Below are 21328 nucleotides of genomic sequence, written 5' to 3'. Positions count from 1 at the left end.
AAATAACTTTATCCATATTTGCCTTGCCAGGAATTACTTGGCTTATATCAAGGAATCAGAGACATTTCCAAGACTTTTGATTTAAATTTATGTTAGTTTTTCTGTCCTCAAGCCAAGAAGGTTATTTTGAGCAAGTTCACATCATCACTGATGCTGTTTTCACTAACAAAAACAAAAATATGACCACTATGCATTTCCAATTTAGAGCCATTAAGCAAAAAATATTTTCTTTTAAATGATTTCTATAGGTTTTTATCTTTCTTTTCTTGAAAACACCCGAAGAAGCCTTTCTTTGGTGAAGTACTTGGCTTTAATGTCAGAAGATTTCTTTTGGGCTTCTGGCAATTTTTTGCTGTAAGATTTGTGTGCTGGTTGTTTCCCTATTGTTTCTCTGCTCCACATTTGCCCTTCTGTATTCTTTGTGATGCCGGGGATGGGACTTGGGAATACTACATTTCCTTTTTGTTAACTGATTCCTCTTTGAGTGAAAATGCTCGGACACTGGAAGTTAGCAAGTAGGAGAAGGGAGATGCTTATTCTTGTTTGTTTACTGTTTGCAGTGTCAACCCAGCACTGGTGTTTCACTCTGGCAGTGGCAATTGGTTTGAGTCTGTGTCTTCAGTATCTTGGAACCAAGTTTATTTTGCCCTTTCAGAGATACTAGCACTAATTATTCTTCAAATCAGTGTCTTTCAAACTACAAGTCAGAAATGTAAAATAGCATATTTTGCTTAAAAACATCCACTTTCACAGTACATCCATAAAGGATCAGTTGAAATCATACATCATAAACATAGATATGATGCAGGTGTTGCTCTGGATATTTGTGAAATCATTTTTTCATTGGCTTGGAAGAAGGTGGCTATATTTCTTACTGTGTTTTCTATGTATATGATTTTGCTTTCTACTATATATTTGACTCATTACTTACACTTATTAAAAGTACTTAAATACTATGTGCCTACTTAGTATTTTAAAGATGACCTAGGTATCTACTTCACCCTCTTGTGTGAATTTTAATGACGCAATTAGGCATTCCATAAATATTTGAACATCTCATGTGTGCCAAGTGTTGTGTTAGGCACTGAAAGTATAGTGATGTTCAACCAGACATGGTCACTACCTTCAATGTCTGTGTGTTTTGATAGGGCAGACATACTGAGTAATTACAAAGCTAATAAATCATGATAGAGAAAGACAGGCTACTATAAGAGTGTATGGCAAGAAGATTAAATGTAGTTAATCTTATTGCATGATTCAGAGAAAACTTCTCAGAAGCAACTAAATGTTGCTTAAATAGATGAGACTTGGGGGCTAGCACTATGGTGCAGTTGGATAAGCCACTGTCTGCAGTGCGGTCATCCCATATGGGCACTGGTTTGAGTCCTGGCTGCTCCACTTCTGATCCAGCTCTATGCTAATAGGCCTGGGAAATACTTGGGCCACTGAACTCACATAGGGAGATCTGGAAGAATCTCCTGGCTTTAGATCAGCCCAATTCTGGCTGTTGTAGCCATTTGGGGAGAGAACTAGTGGATAGAGGATCTCTCTCTCTCTCTCTCTCTCTCTCTCTCTCTATGTGTGTGTGTCTCTCCCTGTCACTTAAAAAATGAGACTTAGAATTATATTGAACTTATTAAAAACTAAGATTAAAAAATGCTACTAAAAATGAAACTTAGAGAATAAGAGTAGGCAGATGATAGGAGGTGAGGATATGGAAGAACATTCTAGGTTTAGCTTGAGAATGTGAAGAGAGTGGTTCTAGGTGAGGCAGAAATCATGTCACAGGGGGTTTAATAACTCATATTAAATAGGACTTTATCTAAAAGCCAGTGGAAAACCATTGAGGGTTTTTTCCGGAGGAATGACATTTTGTTTATTAAATACCTACAGCAGGGGCCGGTGCTGTGGCGCAGTAGGTTAATCCTCCGCCTGTGGCGCCAGCATTCCATATGGGCGCTGGTTCTAGTCCCGGTTGCTTGTCTTCCAGTCCAGCTCTCTGTCTATGGCCTGGGATAGCAGTAGAAGATGGCTGAAGTCCTTGGGCCCCTGCACTCGCATGGGAGACCAGGAAGAAGCACCTGGCTCCTGGCTTCAGATCGGTGCAGTTTCGGCTTCGGCTGTTGCAGCCATTTGGGGAGTGAACCAACGGAGGAAGACCTTTCTGTCTCTCTCTCACTGTCTATAACTCTACCTGTCAAATAAATAAAATCTTTAAAAAAAATACCTGCAGCATGTCAGGTGCTGCTGTAGGCACTGGAGACAGAGAGTTGAATGTGGCAATGTTCCTGTCTCTTGGAATTTGCATTCTGATGCAGGAAGCAGAAAAGAAATAGTCTCTTTTCAGATAGTGGTAAGTGTTATGGGAGTAACAGGATAAAGTAAGAAGATTGAAATGAAGGGGAGATAGAAATTTCAGGTGGAGATGTTAGAGAAGTTCATTCTCAGGAGGTTGTCTGAGAAAGTTATGTTTGAGCAGAGTCCTGAAGGAAGTAAGAAAGTGAGTCATATGAAGATATGAGGAATCTCAGGAAGAGAAAACAGTTGAAAGTACCTGGGTGGGAATTAGCTTCATATGTTTGAGGAGCTGCAAGATGTTTGTGAGGGAGAAGAGAGGTAGGTGATGAGGTCAGAGAGATGGGCAGGTCCAAAGTCCTACGTTATAGGACCTTGTTAACAAGGATAAGAAGTTTTGACTTGTTTTAAATATGATTGGAAGCTTTTTGAAAATTTTGATCTGGGAACATTATGATTAATGTTTTGAAAGTGTCATTCTGGTGGGGCAGGTGTTATGGTGCAGTGGTTCATATGCTTCTTGGGATACTCACATCCCATATCTGTGTGCTTAGGTTTGAGTCCTACTCTGCTAATGTGAACCCTGGGAAGTAGCAGATGATGGTTCAAGTTGTTTGGCCTCTGACACCACGTAGGAGACCTGCATTGCTTTTGGGGCTCCTGGTTTTGGCCTGATCCAACTGGCTATTGTGGACGTTAGGGAGTGAACCTGTAGATAAAAGATTTCTGTCTCTCCTCTCTGGTCCCTACTCACTGCCTTTCAAATACAAATAAATACATAAATAAAAACCTGGAGAAAAAAAGGACAAGGTCACTCTAACTGCTTGTGGAAAAAAGTTATAAAGGGATGAGGCTGGGAGATCAGTTAGAAGGCTGTTGTCACAATCCAGGGCAGTAATGATGATGACTTGGACTAGGATGGTTCCGTTGGTTCACTCCCCACTCCTGTGAAGGTAGTGGGAAAATAATTGGATTCAGAATATATTTTCCAGCTAGAACCAATGGAGTTTTCTAAGGGATTTGAATGTGTATTACAACAGAAAGAGAGAATTCAAGAATAACTGTTTGACCTGTGAAACTTGGTGAATGTTGATTCCAGTTCTGAGTTGGGAAGGATTAAAGGAGAAATACATAATTTTTGGAGGGGAATAACTCAAAGACAAGAGTTCTGTTTTACATGTTAAATTTGACATTCCTCTTAGACATCCAAGTATAAAAGACAAGTGAATTTCTGGGTCCATGGGATAAGTTCAGTGCTTGAGCTATAAATTTAAGATTCACCAGCACATAGAGGGTAGTTAAAGCCCATAACATGACTTGTTTAGATTCTTAGAGAATGTATATAGAGGAGAGAGCAGGTCTGAGGACTGAGCACTATGGCATTTCAGCATTCGGATCAACGAAGGAGCATCAGAAGGAGCAGCCAGTGTGATAAAGGGACAAACCAGAGAACATGATATCTTCTAAGTTAAGTGAAAGGGGATATAACCCACTGTGTTAAATACTAAGATATATCCGGGGCTGGTGCTGTGGCACAGTGGGTTAAAGCCCTGGCCTGAAGTGCTGGCATCCCATATGGGTGCCGGTTCTAGTCCCGGCTGCTCCACTTCCAATCCAGCTCTCTGCTATGGCTTGGGATAACAGTAGAAGATGACCCAAGTCCTTGGGCCCCTACATCCACATGGGAGACTGGGAAGAAGCTCCTGGCTTTGGATCAGCGCAGCTCTAGTCGTTGTGGCCATCTGGGGAGTGAACCAACGGATGGAAGATCTCTCTCTCTCTCTCTCTCTCTCTCTCTCTCTCTCCTTTCTCTGTGTAACTCTGACTTTCAAATAAAATAAATCTTTAAAAAAATACTAAGATATATCCTGAACAAAAACTGCTTTGATCAGGTTGTGGATGATGGGCTACACAGAGGCAAGACTGTTAATGGGGAAATAGAAAGCTGTTGCTCTACCAGGGGAGAGATGGTAAATATTGCCTCAGACTGGGACAGAGGCAATTGGGATGAAGTGTAGTAGACAAATCCAGGAGGTAGAACTAACAGACTTGATAGTTGGGTGTGGGTTGAATGTTATGTATTTCTATTTTTTAGAGACTGGACTTTAAAAAGGAAAGTATTTAAACAAGCAAATATACAAAAAGCTAAAGTTACTATGCCTGCAATACCTTCAGGTACTTTGAAGGCTGAGGCTTCTTATTCAAAATTATTCAAGTTGGCTAAGCCAAACTATTTAATGACTTTTAACTAACATTTTCGATTATGGCACGCCAATTGATCATTGTAGAAAATATGTTTCTAAGCACATAGATAAGATAATGATTCCTAAAGGTGAGCCATTTTTTTTAAACAAAAGATATTTATTTATTTATTTGAAAGGAAGAGTGATGGGGAAAGGAGAGAGAGAGGGGGAAGGAGAGATCTTCTGATGATTCACTCCTCAAATGTCTGCAACGGCCAGGATTGGGTCAGGCCAAAGTCAGGAGCCAGGAACTCCATCCCGATCTCCCACATGAGTAGCAGCACCCCAAGTACTTGGGCTGTTATTTGCCGCCTCCCAGGTGCATTATCAGGGAGCTGTATCAGAGGTGGAGGTAGGACTTGATCAAGGGCCTTTCCATGTGGGAGGTGGGCTTCTTAAGCGGCAGTTCAACGTAATGCATCGTAATGCTCACTCCTGTGTGAGCCGTTTTTGAGTAGGCCCTCTACATGTCATTTCTTTTTGGAGACGTTAATCACTTGGACATAAAGAAACTGAAATTCTTCAAACATCTTGTTATTCAGGCTTTGCAATATTTCTGGCATGATGTAACCTCACTTAAATGAGATGCTGTGTGATTCAAATACTCCAAAGTTTTTGGTTTCTTGGTGACAGTTTACATCTTACCATATAAACAAACCCAGAATAGCCTGTTACTTATAATAAATATGAAAATTAGTCCATGGTAGAATTATTTACCAGGTAAATGATGAATGTCTATGAAAAAGATTGTGGTGGTGGTGGTGGTGGTGTCAGTGTTGTGGGGCAGTGGATTAAGCTACCACTTGCAATGCTGGCATTCTATAGCAGAGTGCTGGTTCAAGTCACTGTTGTTCCACTTCCAATCCGGCTTCCTGTTAATGCCTGGGAAGGCAGCAGAAGATGGCCCAAGTGCTTGGGCCCTGTCACCCCTGTGGGGACCTGGATGGAGTTCCTGGATCCTGGCTTCAGCCTGGCCTAGCCCTGACCACTGGGGCCATTTGGATAGTGAAGCAGCAGATGGAAAATCTTTTTCTCTGTCTCCCTCTCTCTCTGTTACTCTGCCTTGCAAAATAAATAAAAAAAATCTTAAAAAGAAAAAAGAAAAGGGCTTGGAATTTTCACTTCTGGAGGAATCATAGACAAATTAGGTTAAAGAGACCTTTCACAATAAACCTTTGGCTAATGAATTGCTGGACTTGCAGAAATTAAGAAAAATCTTATAACATACCTCAAATGTGAAGCAAAAAAAAAAAAAAAGTAGTAGGGGTGGGCATTTGGTCTAGCCGTTAACATACTGGTGAAGATGCTCCCATATTGGGACACTTGACTTTGATCCCTGACTCCAGCTTCCTGCTAGTTCCAATCTTGAGAGGCAACAGTGATGGCTCAAGTGATTGGGTTCCTGCCACACAAGTAGGAAACATGGACTAAGTTCCTGGCTTCCAGCCTCAATCCATGCCCAGCTTAGCTCTTGTAGGTATTTAGGGTGTGAACCAAGAGATGGTAGTGCTTTCTTTGTCTATTGATGTCTCTCTACCTCTCTAAATAAATAAAACCCCAAACAGCAACAACAGTATCCCAAATGAAAAAGTATAAATCAAAATAAGAACAGTAAAAAATAAGGACATACGTAAGATTACCTTGGGCCGGCGCTGCGGCTCACTAGGCTAATCCTCCGCTTAGCGGCGCTGGCACACTGGGTTCTAGTCCCGGTCGGGGCGCCGGATTCTATCCCGGTTGCCCCTCTTCCAGGCCAGCTCTCTGCTGTGGCCCGGGAGGGTAGTGGAGGATGGCCCAAGTGCTTGGGCCCTGCACCCGCATGGGAGACCAGGAGAAGCACCTGGCTCCTGCCTTCGGATCAGCGCGGTGCGCCAGCCGTGGTGGCCATTGGAGGGTGAACCAACGGCAAAGGAAGACCTTTCTCTCTGTCTCTCTCTCTCACTGTCCACTCTGCCTGTTAAAAAAAAAAAAAAAAAAAAAAAGATTACCTTGGAGGTAAATGCCCATATCAGTGTAGTGTTTGGGAGTCTGAAGCCTTCTGCCTATAACTCACATCAGTTTGTGAGGCATAGGAGTGAACTACCTGGAAAGTGGATCCTCTTGACCTGAATAAGCCTTCAGATGTTTATAGGCCTGTCTAACATTTTGACTGCAGCTTTGTAAAGTGTCTTGAGAAATACCAGCCAGTAAAGCTGCTTCTGAATTGCTGACCCCATGGAAGCTGCAGAATAGTAAATGTTTATTGTTTTAAGTCACCATACTTTGAGAACAACTTGTTATACAGTATTAGATGCCTGATGCATCAATGAATAACAAAGACCTAGAGAAAAATCTTAAAATCGACCAGAAAGAAAATTAATTAATTTAATTTAATTTAAGAGGAATAATGTTTAGCAAATAATAGATTTCTCAGTAGGAAAAGTGGAAGCTAGAGGCCAATGGAATAGTATCTGCAGTGTACAGGAGATTACCTGTTGACCTTGTATGTTATCATTTCACAAAATGACCTTTTAAGGCGTCAGCGTTGTGATGTAGCTGGTACCCTTATTGGTGTCGTTTTGAGTCCCGGCTGCCCCACTTCCAATTCAGCTCCCTGTTAATGTGCCTGGGAAAACAATGGAGATGGCCCAAGACCCTGGACCCCTTCACCCACATGGGAGACCTGGAAGAAGCTTGTGGCTCCTGGCTTTAGCCTGATCTAGCCCTGGCCGTTTCAGCCATTTGGGGAGTGAACCAGTGGATGGAAGATCTCTCTCTCTCTGTCTGTTTCTATCTTTCTCCCTATATATACCTCTGCCTTTCAAACAAATAAAAATAAATCTTTAAAAAATGATCTTTTAAGAATGAAGGAGAAATAAAGACATATTTGGTTAAACAGAAACTGAGTTTACCACTGACTGACATTTCCTCAAGAGTATGTTTTATGGTGAAAAAAAAAAAAAATGGCCCTGAAAAAGCCCAGCATATATAATGTTTATGAACAAAGAAATTAGTAAATATCTAGGAAAATCTAAATGAGAATTATCTGTTTTAAATAATATCTGTTTTAAATAATTTGTGGGATTAAAACAGACATAACTAGAATTGGTGTTGTGGCGTAGTGAGTAAAACTGCCATTTTTAAAAAATTTTTTTAATTAATTTTTTTTGACAGGCAGAGTTAGACAGTGAGAAAGAGAGACAGAGAGAAAGATCTTCCTTTTTGCCATTGGTTCACCCCCCAAAATGGCCGCTACGGCTCACGCTGCGCGGATCCGAAGCCAAGAGCCAGGTACTTCCTCCTGGTCTCCCATGTGGGTGCAGGGCCCAAGCACTTGGGCCATTCTCCTCTGCCTTCCTGGGCCACAGCAGAGAGCTGGACTGGAAGAGGAGCAACTGGGACAGAACCGGCACCCCAACCAGGACTAGAACCCGGAGTAACGGCACCGCAGGCAAAGGATTAGCCTAGTGAGCCACAGTGCCGGCCAAAGCTGCCACTTTCAATGCTGATATCCCATATGGGCTCCTGTTTGTGTCATGGCTGCTCTACTTCCAATCCAGCTCCCTGCTAATGATCCGGGAAAATCAGAAGATGGCCCAAGTATTTGGGCCCCTGCCACCCATGTGGGAGACCTGGATGGAGCTCCTGGCTCTTAGCATTGGCCTGACCCAGTCCTGGCCATTTTGGTCATCTGGGGAGTAAACCATCAGATGGAAGTCTCTCTCTTTCTCTTTCTCTCCCTCCCTCCCTCCCTCCCTCCCTCTCTCTCTCTCTCTCCCACTCTCTCTCTGTAACTCTGCCTTTCAAATAAACAGTTTTTTATTTGTTTATTTGAAGGGAAGAGAGGGAGAGAGAGAGAGAGAGAGTGATAAATCTTGCATCCACTGGTTCACTCCCCAAATGACCTCAGTGGCCAGGGTTAGGCCAGGCTGAAGCCAGGAGCAAGGAGCTTCATCTGGATCTCCCACATGGATGCAGGGGACCAAGGACTTGAACCATTTTCTGCTGCTTTCTCAGATGCATTAGCAAGGAGCTAGATCAGAAGTGGTGCAGCTGGGACTGAAACCGGGGTCCATACAGGATGCCGGTGCTGCAGGCAGTGACTTAACCTGCTATACCTCAATGCTGGTCCCCATTTTTAAAGATAAACAAAACTTTAAAAAAACACATAGCTAAAATACTGCAATGTTTTATGCAACTGATGTTTGTTGAGTGTCTGTTATATACTAGAAATTTTTCTAGGCTGGGGGTGTCAACAAACTTTCTGTAAAGGCCTTGACAGTAAATATTTGAGGCTTTGTGGGCCATGTGGTCTGTGTCACAACTGCTTAACTTTGCTGTAGCATTAAAACATCCACAGATAGTACATAAACAAATTAGCATGGCTGTATTCCAGTAAAGTTTTGTAAAACCAGACACTGGTCAAGATTTGACTCATGGGCTGTGGTTTGCTGACTACAACTTTAGGTATCAGTTATTGGTGGAGTTCAGTACATGTTCCCCCAAAATATTGTACTTGACATTTGAGAAAGCAGTAACAGCAGAAGGATCACTCTCATCTTCCCCCTATCCTTTTCCCCTGAAGCAGGTCATAAAACCTAGGAAGGATTTTTGATAGACTTCTGAAACAGATGGTAAGACTCTCATGAGAGGAAAGTAGAATTCCTTACCTTTGAAGATGAAGAGGCATAGAAAGGAATCTGAATAAACAAGCATTGCTAATTTCCCCCCAGTTTATTACCTTTAGATCGTATCCTTTGGTCCTTTTATGTTTCTCCACAACTGTCTACTCTTTGTCAAATCTGGAATAAAAACACACAGGTTTACCTGTTTCTTTAGTTCTTCATTTCCTTATGAAGACTCTCATATCACGTAAGATATGCACTGAATAAATTTGTATACTTTTCTGTTGTTAACTTACCTAGGACCAACGAGGAAAAGATATTTCCCTGAACTATAGTGTTCAGTAGTAAGAAAATAGATAAATGCCCTTGCTCTAATGCACCTTCCATTCTGGTGGTAAGTGCAATAGTGTGTAACTTGAGGGAGGAGTCCTTATATTGTTCAGAAGGAGAGTTGGCCAAAATATTAACATTAGGTTTTTTTATGTATGCATGGTAAGATTTCAAAGATAACAACTAACAACTGAATACTAGAAACAATAGAAGGAAATATGGAATCAGGAAAACAAAAAATTTTTAACTCATTGATAAGTGATTTTTTAAAAATTTACTTATTTTATTTGAAAGGCAGAGTTACAGAGAGGGAGAGAGGGAGATAGAGACAGAGATCTTCCATGTGCTGATTTACTCCCCAAATGGCCGCAAGGGCCAGAGCTGGGCTTATCTGAAGTCAGGAGCTAGGAGTTTCTTCTGGGTCTCCTACATGTGTTCAGGGGCCCAAGTACCTGGGCTGTCCTCTACTGCTTTCCCAGGCCACTAGCAGGGAGCTGGATTGGAAGTAGAGCATCTGGGACTTGAATTGGTGCCCATATGGGATGCTGGCACGGCAGGTGGAGGCTTAATCTACTATGCCACAGTGCCAGTCACAGTAAGTAATTTTTAAAAGATTTCTTTATTTATTTGAAAAGCAGAGTTACACAGAGAGGGAGAGTCAGGGAAAGCGAGAGAGAGAGAGAGAGAGAGAGAGAGAGAGAGAGAGTGTGTTTCTGTCAGCTGGTTCACTCCTCAGATGGTGGCAATGACTGAGCCTAGGCTTGCGCAGGTCTGGAGCCTTAAGCCTGGAACTCCTGGATATCCCATGGGGGTGGCAGATGTCCAAGCACTTGGGCCATATTTTTCTGCTTTTCAAGGAGCACTAGCAGAGAGCTGGGTCAGAAGTGGAGCAGCTGGGATGGAACCCACACTCATATGTGATGTCAGTGTTGTAGGCAGTAGCTTAGCCTCCTGTGCCATAATACCAGGCCCTCAACAAATAATATTTTAATCTGGAATAGGTTTAATTGGATGTTCTACCAAGTGCTGTTTCTATTCTAAATGTAAATTCAGTTGTGGATGGAAATTAACATTTAAAGGGGATAACATCGACTTTTCCAGAATAATTTGAGTTTCATCTAGAAAATGAAAAATAAAGGTAATTTTTGTGTTTTTTCACAGTAAAAATGCTATGAAGGCTAGAATACGATAAGCAGATTAATTAGAGGCCTAAAATTCATTGCACACATTCTAAAATATCAAATATTACATTTGCTATGCAACCATGGGGAGTATTTCTCTTTTTTTATTTCTTTTTTTTAACTTTTATTTAATGAATATAAATTTCCAAGGTACGGCTTATGGATTACAATGGCTTCCCCCCCATATCGTCTCTCCCACCCGCATCCCTCCCCTTTCCCACTCCCTCTCCCCTTCCATTCACATGAGGATTCATTTTCGATTCTCTTTATATACAGAAGATCAGTTTAGCATACATTAAGTAAAGATTTCAACAGTTTGCTCCCACACAAACATAAAGTGAAAAATAATAGATGATTTTTTAAATGATGATGAAATCAGATCAGATCTATTGTCATGTTTAATCCCAGTGAGAGTCAAGTTGGGAATTGCTAATTTCTTCTCTTTTTTTTTTTTTTAACAGAAGATCAGTTTAGTATACATTAAGTAAAGATTTCAACAGTTTGCACCCCCATAGAAACACAAAGTGAAATATACTGTTTGAGTACTCATCATAGCATTAAGTCTCAATGTACAGCACATTAAGGACAGAGATCCTACATGAGGAGTAAGTGCACAGTGACTCCTGTTGTTGACTTTACAAATTGACACTCCTGTTTATGGCATCAGTAATCTCCCTATGCACCAGTCATGAGTTTCCAAGGCTATGGAAGCCCCTTGAGTTCTCCGACTCTTATCTTGATTAGACAAGGTCATAGTCAAAGTGGAGGTTCTCTCCTCCCTTCAGAGAAAGGTACCTCCTTCTTTGAAGACCTGTTCTTTCCACTGGGATCTCACTCACAGAGATCTTTTTGCCAGAGTGTCTTGGCTTTCCATGCCTGAAATACTCTCATGGGCTTTTCAGCCGGATCTGAATGCCTTTAGGGCTGATTCTGAGGCCAGAGTGCTGTTTAGGACATCCACCATTCTATGAGTCTGCTGAGTATCTCGCTTCCCATGTTGGATCACTCTCCCCGTTATTTATTCTATCAGTTAGTATTTGCAGACACTATTCTTGTTTATGTGCTTCCTTTGACTCTTAGTCCTTTCATTATGATCAATTGTGAACTGAAATTGATCACTTGGACTGGTGAGATGGCATTTGTACATGCCACCTTGATGGGATTGAATTGGAATCCCCTGGTATGTTTCTAACTCTACCATTTGGGACAAGTCAGCTTGAGCATGTCCCAAATTGTACATCTCTTCCCTCTCTTATTCCTACTCTTATGTTTAACAGGGATCACTTTTCAGTTAAATTTCAACACTTAAGAATAACTGTGTATTAATTACAGAATTAAACCAGTCATATTAAGTAGAACAAACAAAAAACTACTAAGAGGGATAATGTATTAAGTTGTTCATTAACAGTCAGGGCTATGCTGATCAAGTCACCGTTTCTCATAGTGTCCATTTCACTTCAACAGGTTTCCTTTTTGGTGTTCAGTCAGTTGTCACCAATCAGGGAGAACATATGGTATTTGTCCCTTTGGGACTGGCTTATTTCACTCAGCATGATGTGTTCCAGATTCCTCCATTTTGTTGCAAATGACTGGATTTCGTTGTTTCTTACTGCGGTATAGTATTCTAAAGAGTACATATCCCATAATTTCTTTATCCAATCTACCGTTGATGGGCATTTAGGTCGGTTCCAGGTCTTGGCTATTGTGAATTGTGCTGCAATAAACATTAGGGTGCAGACCGCTTTTTTGTTTGCCAATTTAAATTCCTTTGGGTAAATTCCAAGGAGTGGGATGGCTGGGTCGAACGGTAGGGTTATCTTCAGGTTTCTGAGGAATCTCCAGACTGACTTCCATAGTGGCTTGACCAGTTTGCATTCCCACCAACAGTGGGTTAGTGTGCCTTTTCCCCCACATCCTCGCCAGCATCTGTTGTTGGTAGATTTCTTCATGTGAGCCATTCTAACCGGGGTGAAGTGAAACCTCATTGTGGTTTTGATTTGCATTTCCCTGATTGCTAATGACCTTGAACATTTTTTCATGTGTCTGTTGGCCATTTGGATTTTCTCTTTTGAAAAATGTCTATTGAGGCCCTTGGCCCATCTCTTAAGTGGGTTGTTTGTTTCGTTTTTGTGGAGTTTCTTGATCTCTTTGTAGATTCTGGTTATTAACCCTTTATCTGTTGCACAGTTTGCAAATATTTTTTCCCATTCTGTCGGTTGTCTCTTCACTCTCCTGACTGTTTCTTTTGCAGTACAGAAACTTCTCAATTTGATGCAATCCCAATAGTTGATTTTGGCTTTGACTGCCTGTGCCTCCTGGGTCTTTTCCAGAAATTCTTTGCCTGTGCCAATATCTTGAAGGGTTTCTCCAATGTTCTCTAATAACTTGATGGTGTCAGGTCGTAAATTTAGGTCTTTAATCCATGTTGAATGGATTTTTGTGTAAGGTGTAAGGTAGGGGTCTTGCTTCATGCTTCTGCACGTGGAAATCCAGTTTTCCCAGCACCATTTATTGAATAGACTGTCCTTGCTCCAGGAATTAGTTTTAGATCCTTGATCAAATATAAGTTGGCTGTAGATGTTTGGGTTGATTTCTGGTGTTTCAATTCTGTTCCATTGGTCTATCCATCTGTTTCTGTACCAGTACCATGCTGATTTGATTACAACTGCCCTGTAGTATGTCCTGAAATCTGGTATTCTGATGCCTCCGGCTTTGTTTTTGTTGTACAAGATTGATTTAGCTATTCGAGGTCTCTTGTGCCTCCATATAAATTTCAGCACCATTTTTTCCGGATCTGAGAAGAAGGTCTTCGGTATCTTGATTGGTATTGCATTGAATCTATAAATTGCTTTTGGGAGAATGGACATTTTGATGATATTGATTCTTCCAATCCATGAGCATGGAAGATTTTTCCATTTCTTGGTATCCTCTTCTATTTCTTTCTTTAAGGTTTTGTAATTTTCATTGTAGAGATCTTTAACGTCCTTGGTTAAGTTTATTCCAAGGTATTTGATTGTTTTTGTAGCTATTGTGAATGGGATTGATCTTAGAAGTTCTTCCTCAGCCATGGCATTGTCTGTGTATACAAAGGCTGTTGATTTTTGTGCATTGATTTTATACCCTGCTACTTTGCCAAAATCTTCTATGAGTTCCAATAGTCTCTTAGTAGAGTTCTTTGGGTCCCCTAAATAAAGAATCATGTCATCTGCAAAGAGGGATAGTTTGAGTTCTTCCTTCCCAATTTGTATCCCTTTAATTTCTTTTTCTTGCCTAATAGCTCTGGCTAGAACCTCCAGAACTATATTGAATAGCAGTGGTGAGAGTGGGCATCCCTGTCTGGTACCAGATCTCAGTGGAAATGCTTCCAACTTTCATGGGGAGTATTTCTAAAACCAGAATCTGCAAGTGGGAAAAAATGTATTACTATATTTCAAACACTAAATATAGATAAATTTAATTAGTCAACATATGCTTATTAAATATATATTTTTATATAAAATTATTATTTAATATATTAATAGTTAATTACTAAATATATAGTGACTACATCTCTTAAATCTATTTTGATATATTAAATACCTCTGGTGCTTGAAATATAGTTAATACCTGGTATCTTCTAGAAAAGTCTCTGTTTGTAAAATATTTTACAGTTTGTCTTTCACAGATATAGAAATAGTCCAGGAAAGTTAAGTGATTTCACAAGTCACATAAATAATGGCAATTTAGGATTTTGAGCCTAGTTCTTCCCTTTTTAACTCAAGCACTTTGTAGGAGAAAGAACTAATCTTTGTGTAATTGAATCACTAAATAGGCTGTGATACTGTAAATATTCTATTTTTAGGATTAGTTGAGTTAATCACCTGTTTTTTAAACTGTAATTTTCTAAGATTATTGCAGCAGGTTTTAACAGTGGTGAAAGGCAAGTTGTGAGATGTGAGCTGAGTGAATGAATGGTTTTACTATTTTCCCTCTTCTTTGTTAGCGTAGACGTCCACATCTTGCCAGATATCGTCAGCAGCTCAGGTAGCCATGGTGATAAGTAGCAAGAATAAATGTAGAACATCCAAACTAGTTTTTTTTTTTTTTTTTTTTTTTTTGGACAGGCAGAGTTAGAGAGAGAGAGAAAGAGAAAGGTCTTTCTTTTTTCCATTGGTTCACCCCCCAATTGGCCACTACTGCTGGTGTGATGTGGCCGGCGCGCTGCGCCAATTTGAAGCCAGGAGCCAGGCACTTCCTCCTGGTCTCCCATATGGGTGCAGGGCCCAAGCACTTAGGCCATCCTCCACTGCACTCCCAGGCCACAGCAGAGAGCTGGACTGGAAGAGAAGCAACTGGGACAGAACCGGTGCCCCAACCGGGACTAGAACCTGGTGTGCCAGCGCCGCATGCGGAGGTGATGACTACTAAATGTACCCAGCTCAATCACTGAAATAATTCCATTGTGACTTTTTGATAGCTTTTTATTTTTGTTTTTCAATGCTGGGGGGAATAGGAAGAAGTCAGGACTTACCAAGTGTTATTGCAGTACAAGTCTATTAGACTTTGTATTGATGTCATTATACTATACAATAGAATTTATGGAACATGGTATTTTAAAATATTTTGTTCTTCTATATTTATTTATTTGAAAGAATAATTACAAAGAAAGAGAGGGAGAGACAGAGATCTTTCATATGCAGGTTCACTCCCCAAATGACCTCAATGGCAATGGGTGAGCCAGGCTAAAGCCAGGAGCTAGGAGCTTCTTTCAGGTCTTCCATGTGGGTGGAGAGGTCCAAGCACTTGGGGCATCTTCTGTTGCTTTCCCAGGTGCATTAACAGGGAGCTGCATCAGAAGTGGAGCAGCTGGGACATGAAGCCAGCATTGTGGCCTAGCAGATAAATCTGCCTCCTGAGACTTTGGCATCCCATGTGGGTACTGGTTCAAGTCCTGGCTGCTCCACTTCCAATCCAGCTTCCTGCTAATAGCCTCAGAAAGCAGTGAATGATGGCCCAAGTGCTTGGGCCCTTGCCACCCACATAGCAGACCTGGATGAAGCTGGTTTCGCCCTAGCCCAGCACTGCAATAATGTAGATAAACTTTACTGACACACTTTCAAGAAGAAATGAGATTTTATGCTGCTTTAGATTATATTTCAAAGTGAATTGTAGTCGCATTTATGATATTGAGGCTCTTTGTCCCTAAGAAGTTATTTAAAATAATTTACTATCTACTTCTGCAAAATGTCAATAATATAATTTACTTCTTTTTTCAGACATGTAGTAAGGATTAACTCTTTGAAAATAGAAATATGTTTTCTGTTAAACTGTATCACATCTTTAGAAAACACCTTTTTGGCTGCTGTGAGCATTTGTGGAGTGAACCAGCAGATGGAAGATCTTTCTGTCTCTCCTCTCTCTCTAACCCTGCCTTTCAAATAATTAATTAATTAATTAATTAAAAGCTTAAAGAAATAAAAACACTTTTTCACTGAGCAATTATAGAGAAGGCATCAGTGATCTTTTCATTGCACTAAATTTTGGGGGGAATTAAAATGTAGATCTTATTTGTGAGGAAAGAAAAGCTATGACTTGTTAAATATGGAAGTATGGAGCTTTGGGATATGGAATAATCACTTACAGTTGTGTTTTGCAAAATCTGTGATCTCCAGTGTTTAGATTGAGAAAAGTGCTGAAGACCACACTTTCCATAGTTGTCTCTTCCAATTAGCAAATAAAGCACATTTTTTCATTTTAAAATATCTTTTTTGTAATGAGCATATAATTGCAAAGCTCTTTTTTATTTTTTAAAAAGATTTATTTATTTATTTGGAAGTCAGAGTTACAGAGCGGGAGAGACAGAGAGAGATTGATCTTCCATCCACTGATTCGAGACAGAGATGGATCTTCCATCCACTGATTCAGTTACCAGATGGCTTCAATAGCCAGTGCTATGCTAGGCCAAAGCCAGCTTCATCCAGGTCTGCTATGTGGGTGGCAAGGGCCTAAGCACTTGGGCCATCATTCACTGCTTTCTGAGGCCATTAGCAAGGAGCTGGATTGGAAATGGAGCAGCTGGGACTTGAATCGGTGCCCATATGGGCTGCCCGAGTCTTGGGAGGCAGCTTTATCTGCTGTGCCACAATGTTGGCCCTGAATTTTTATATTTAGAAAATTATTTACCTGCAATGGCCAGGCTAAATTCAGAAGTCCAGAACCCAATCCAGATCTCCTACATTGGTTACAGTGATCCAACTACTTTTAGTCATCATCTGTGGCCTCCTAAGGTGAACATTAGTAAGAAGTTAGAATTGAGAAGCCTTGACTTGAACTCAAAGACTTTAATATGGAATCCAGACATCCCAAATGGTTTCTTAAGTGTCCTAAAACCCTCCTCAAGTTACGTATTTTTAAATTTAAAGATGTAATTTTATTTTATTTATTTGAAAGTCAGAGAGACAAAGGTTTCCCATCCATCTATTGGTTCACTGCCCAAATGTCTACAACAGGACTAGACCAAGTCTCTCATGTGGGTAACAGTGACCCAAGTATTTGAGGCATCACTTGCTGTCTCCCAGACATATATTAGCAGAAATCTGGAACTGAGAGCAGAGGAAGGACTTGAGCCCAGTCACTCTGATATGGACATTCTACATAGCATTTTAGCTACTATGCAAAATACTGTCCCTTAATGATGTTCTTGTTCAATTATTTGGCAAATACTTGGTTAGTCATTGTGTTTAACGTTGTACCAGCCACTGTAATGAGTACAGAAGAGTTAAGATAGACTGAAGAACAAAAAGAATAGAGACTTTTTGTTTTTAAGACTTATTTATTTAATTGAAAAGCATAGTTACAGAGAGAGAGAGAGGCAGGGGAGACAGAGAGAGAGAGATCTATCATCTGCTGATTCACTCCCCAAATGGCCGTAACGGCTGGGGCTAGTCCAGGCTGAAGCCAGGAGACATGAGCTACTTCCAGGTCTCTCATGTGTGTGGCAGAGACCCAAGCACTTGGGCCATCTTATACTTTCCCAGGTGCATTAGCAGGGAGCCGAATCGGAAGTGGAATATCCAGGACTCAAACAGGCGTCCGTTTGGTATGCCGATGTCGCAGGTGGCTGCATAACCTACTATGCCACAACATCATCCCAGAATAAGTCCTTTGAGAATAGGAATGTTTATTTTTATTTTTATATTCTTGGCACCTAGCACAGGGCTTGGCAACTACAGACATTAACTGAAGTTAGCTGAATAAATAGATGCATGAGAAGGACCAAGTGGTTGCCCTTGAGAAACTTAGATCTCTTAGATGTGATAAACTGACTATACAGCAAATAAGATTTAACAGCATATAATAAATGTGTGCTAAATAATTAGAATTTAGAGGTATTAGTCTTTGGAAGAAACATTAAAATATTTTTCAAGCATGGCGTATGTAGGTTTTGTTGTTGTTGTTGTTGTTTTAGATTATTTATTTGGAAGGCAGAGTTGTAGAGAGGGAATGAACACACGTGAGAGGATACTTCATCTGCTGGTCCATGCCACAAATGTCCCAGCAGCCAAATGTTCTGGGCCAGGCAGCAGCCAGGAGCCAGGAATTCCGTCCTGGTCTCCCAAGGGTGGCAGGAACCCAAGTTCTTGGCCTATTCTTCCATACTTTTCCAGGTGCATTAGCATGAAGCTGGATTGGAAGTGGAACAGCTGGGACTGGAGCCTGGAACTCCGATATGGGATGCTGGCTCATTAGCTGTCAGTTAACCTGTTGTACCACAACTCCCATCCTGGGAGTGTTATTATCAGAACTTATACTTGAGGTCAAGGGAAGTCTTCTTGAAGAAAGTGGAACTTGAATATACCCTAAAGGATTGGCAGGATTTAGATATGCATATAGGAGGCATTGTAGGTAAGGAAAACATCATGATTGACATGGGGATGAGAAAACATGTTTGTGAATCAGTGGAAAAACATTCAAATGTAGTAAAGCTGGGTTGGTAGGTGGGGTTCAGGCAGAAGAGTTTAGATTCCTAAATGGCATTTTTTGCCATTCACCATCCAAACTGATTTGAATGCTTCCAGCCATATCCATCTGCCAGAAGCCTGCCTTGGCACACTGCCTCTTAGCTGTTGGCTCAGATGGTTTGACAGATGCCCAGGTGGTAAGAAAAGGTGCTGTTGATGTCAGTAAAGCTGCTTTCTGTGAAAGCTGGCGGACCAGCATGACTTGGAGCTTTATAACTGATGCTTTGTAGTGATGTCAAATAAAAAAATAAAACTTAAAAGGTGTAGGCTAGGCTGGGCTTGCCTCATTATCAGAGGTTACCATTGTGGTCTGGTACTAGGCTGGAAGGTCTCCTGCTACTTCCTCAACACCTGAGATGCCATAGCTCTTGATTCTTTCTTTGCCCACTGTTAAAATAGGTATCTTTAGAGAAGAGTCCATCCTTAGCTTACCATGAATACATTTTCAGTCTTTCCCTAAGATCAGCGTTTAACACAGGGGTGGATATAGGAAGGGTATAAGATCAATGAATGCTGAAGTAGGAAAAGGAGAAGCAACACCATAAGGTGAGTAACAAAGGGCAGAGAAGAGGTTTGACAAGCCAGTGACAAATGTTATCTGCATTACATTTTGCTCAAAACTTCACCTGGAAATAATTACGGGTTGGCTTTATAGTATTGTGGGTACTTTTAGGCTATTAGGATTGAATTTAGTGATTGGATAGAACTGTACATGTGGACTAGCAGTAAGAATAATTGAATTCTTGTTCTGTCCTTGCCTGTTAGATATATTATTTTTGATAAAATTGTTCATTTTCCTTATTGAGGAAATCAGATTAAGATGACCAGATGAGATAATCTTGAGATCTTATCTAGTTCTAAGATTTTGTAAATTTCTGTGGGCAACGAAACAACATAGCTATAAATTTATGGGTATATGTAATAAGACATTTGATAATTATAATTGTATAAAATATTTAATTGAGGAATACTTTTTTCTAACAGAATGAAACTAACAGTTGTTCACAAAGTATATATTTTCTATTTTACAAGCCAGAAAATGGTATCTTTCTGTTGTGCTACTCAGTTCCTTATTAGCTTTAGTGTATTTATATATTTCAAAGTACCTAACCCCTCTATTCTGTGGTTCAGATCCCTTTTCAAAAGAAGAGCTCTATGGTTTCTTTGTTCATTTTAGTTAAAACACTTGAAAAGTCAATTTAATTTTATTGGTCATTATGTTTACAAATCATACAATTTGGGGCTGGCATTGTGGTGTAGTGGGTTAAGCCATTGCCTGTGATGCCTGCATCCTATATGGGCACTGGTTTGTGTCTTGACTGCTCCACTTTCAATCCAGCTCCCTACTAATGGCCTGGGAAAAGCAGTGGTACACGGCCTACCTGTTTGGGCCCCTGACACCTACATGGGAGACTTAGATGAAGCTTCTGGCTTTGGCCTGGCCCAAAACTGGCCATTGAGGCCATCTGAGGAGTGAATCAGTACAGGGAGAGTGTCATTCTCTCTGTGTCTTTCCCTTTCTGTAACTCTGACTTTCAAATAAATAAATACATCTTTAAAAAATTTTTAAGTTGATTTGTTACAAAGATCTGTCACTTCATTTTAAAAAATTACATAATTTGTATGAGTTATCCAGGGGTAAGCATTGTGATTGATTTGAGCTCCTCAGTAATTTTTTTCCTGAGTGATTTTTATTGATCAAGTAGAAGTAAACTGTAAGTAATTGAACAGTGACGATGTAGTAACATTTTTTTAAAAAAATATTTATTTATTTATTTGAAAGGGAGAATGACAGAGAGGAGAGACAGAGAGAGATTATGAGAATTTCCATACACTGTTTCAAACCCCAAATGGATACAAAGGCCAGGGTTGGGCCAGGCCGAAACCAAGAGCCCAGAACTCCATCCAGGTCTGCCACATGGGTGACAGGGTCCAGGTACTTGCACCATCTTCCACTGCTTCTCAAGGTGTGTGAGTAGAGAGCTGTTTGGGAAGTGGAGTAGCTGGGATTCACACTGGGGCTCATGTATGGGATATCTGCATTGCATGTGGCAGCTTGACTTGTTGTGCCACAATGCTGCCCTGTAGTAAAGATTTGATACAAACTATATCTTCATCAGTTACCTACTTGAAAGGTCTGTCTGATTTGGTAGAACCTCAGGAATATACTCAGAAATGCTGGTACATGGTAGAATGGTTCTGGGATGCTCAGTCTGGTTTTAGATGCCTCTAGGGAGAACCCTAGGAAAAGATACTTTGGTTGAGAGATGACAATAAGGGTATATGGCCAAATTTATTAATTTCTATGCTGGACTTGGTCTCTGCCTTGCTCCAGATTGGACTTCAGTCCTCATATTTACTTTGGGGATTACTTTGTCTTTCTAAGATGATCTGGGTTAGGCTCTCTCCTTAGGGTGATCAAAAATTGTAGTCTCTTAACTCTGTAAGTTAGTGTAAGGAACATGGGGTGCTAATGTAGGGGAAGGAAATAAAATGTCACTTGATAGAGCTTTTGCCCTTTTTATATAATACTTGTGAAATCATTTTAAAAACATATAATACATGAGAATTATGTGACATAGAAGAATTCCAAAAACAATACTCAGTATTGGGTGATGAGAAATAGATACAGATTAGAGACCAACAGTCTTCACATAAGAGGAGTCTTCAGACAG

General features: G+C 40.5%; 1 protein-coding gene and 1 pseudogene across 5 annotated transcripts in view; both read left to right on the top strand.

Annotated features, from left to right (window-relative positions):
- Positions 1-21328, top strand: part of TTC28 (tetratricopeptide repeat domain 28) — a 689946-nt gene that overhangs the window by 115487 nt on the left and 553131 nt on the right. The window lies entirely within an intron of this gene.
- The window catches only part of LOC138847457 (E3 ubiquitin-protein ligase RNF170 pseudogene), a 71099-nt pseudogene that overhangs the window by 23057 nt on the left and 26714 nt on the right, over positions 1-21328 (top strand).

This window comes from Oryctolagus cuniculus, chromosome 21, assembly GCF_964237555.1.
Source record: "Oryctolagus cuniculus chromosome 21, mOryCun1.1, whole genome shotgun sequence".
NCBI classification, from domain to species: domain Eukaryota; kingdom Metazoa; phylum Chordata; class Mammalia; order Lagomorpha; family Leporidae; genus Oryctolagus; species Oryctolagus cuniculus.
Note: the sequence above shows the minus strand (reverse complement) of the source record. Positions and strands in the feature narration are given on the sequence as shown.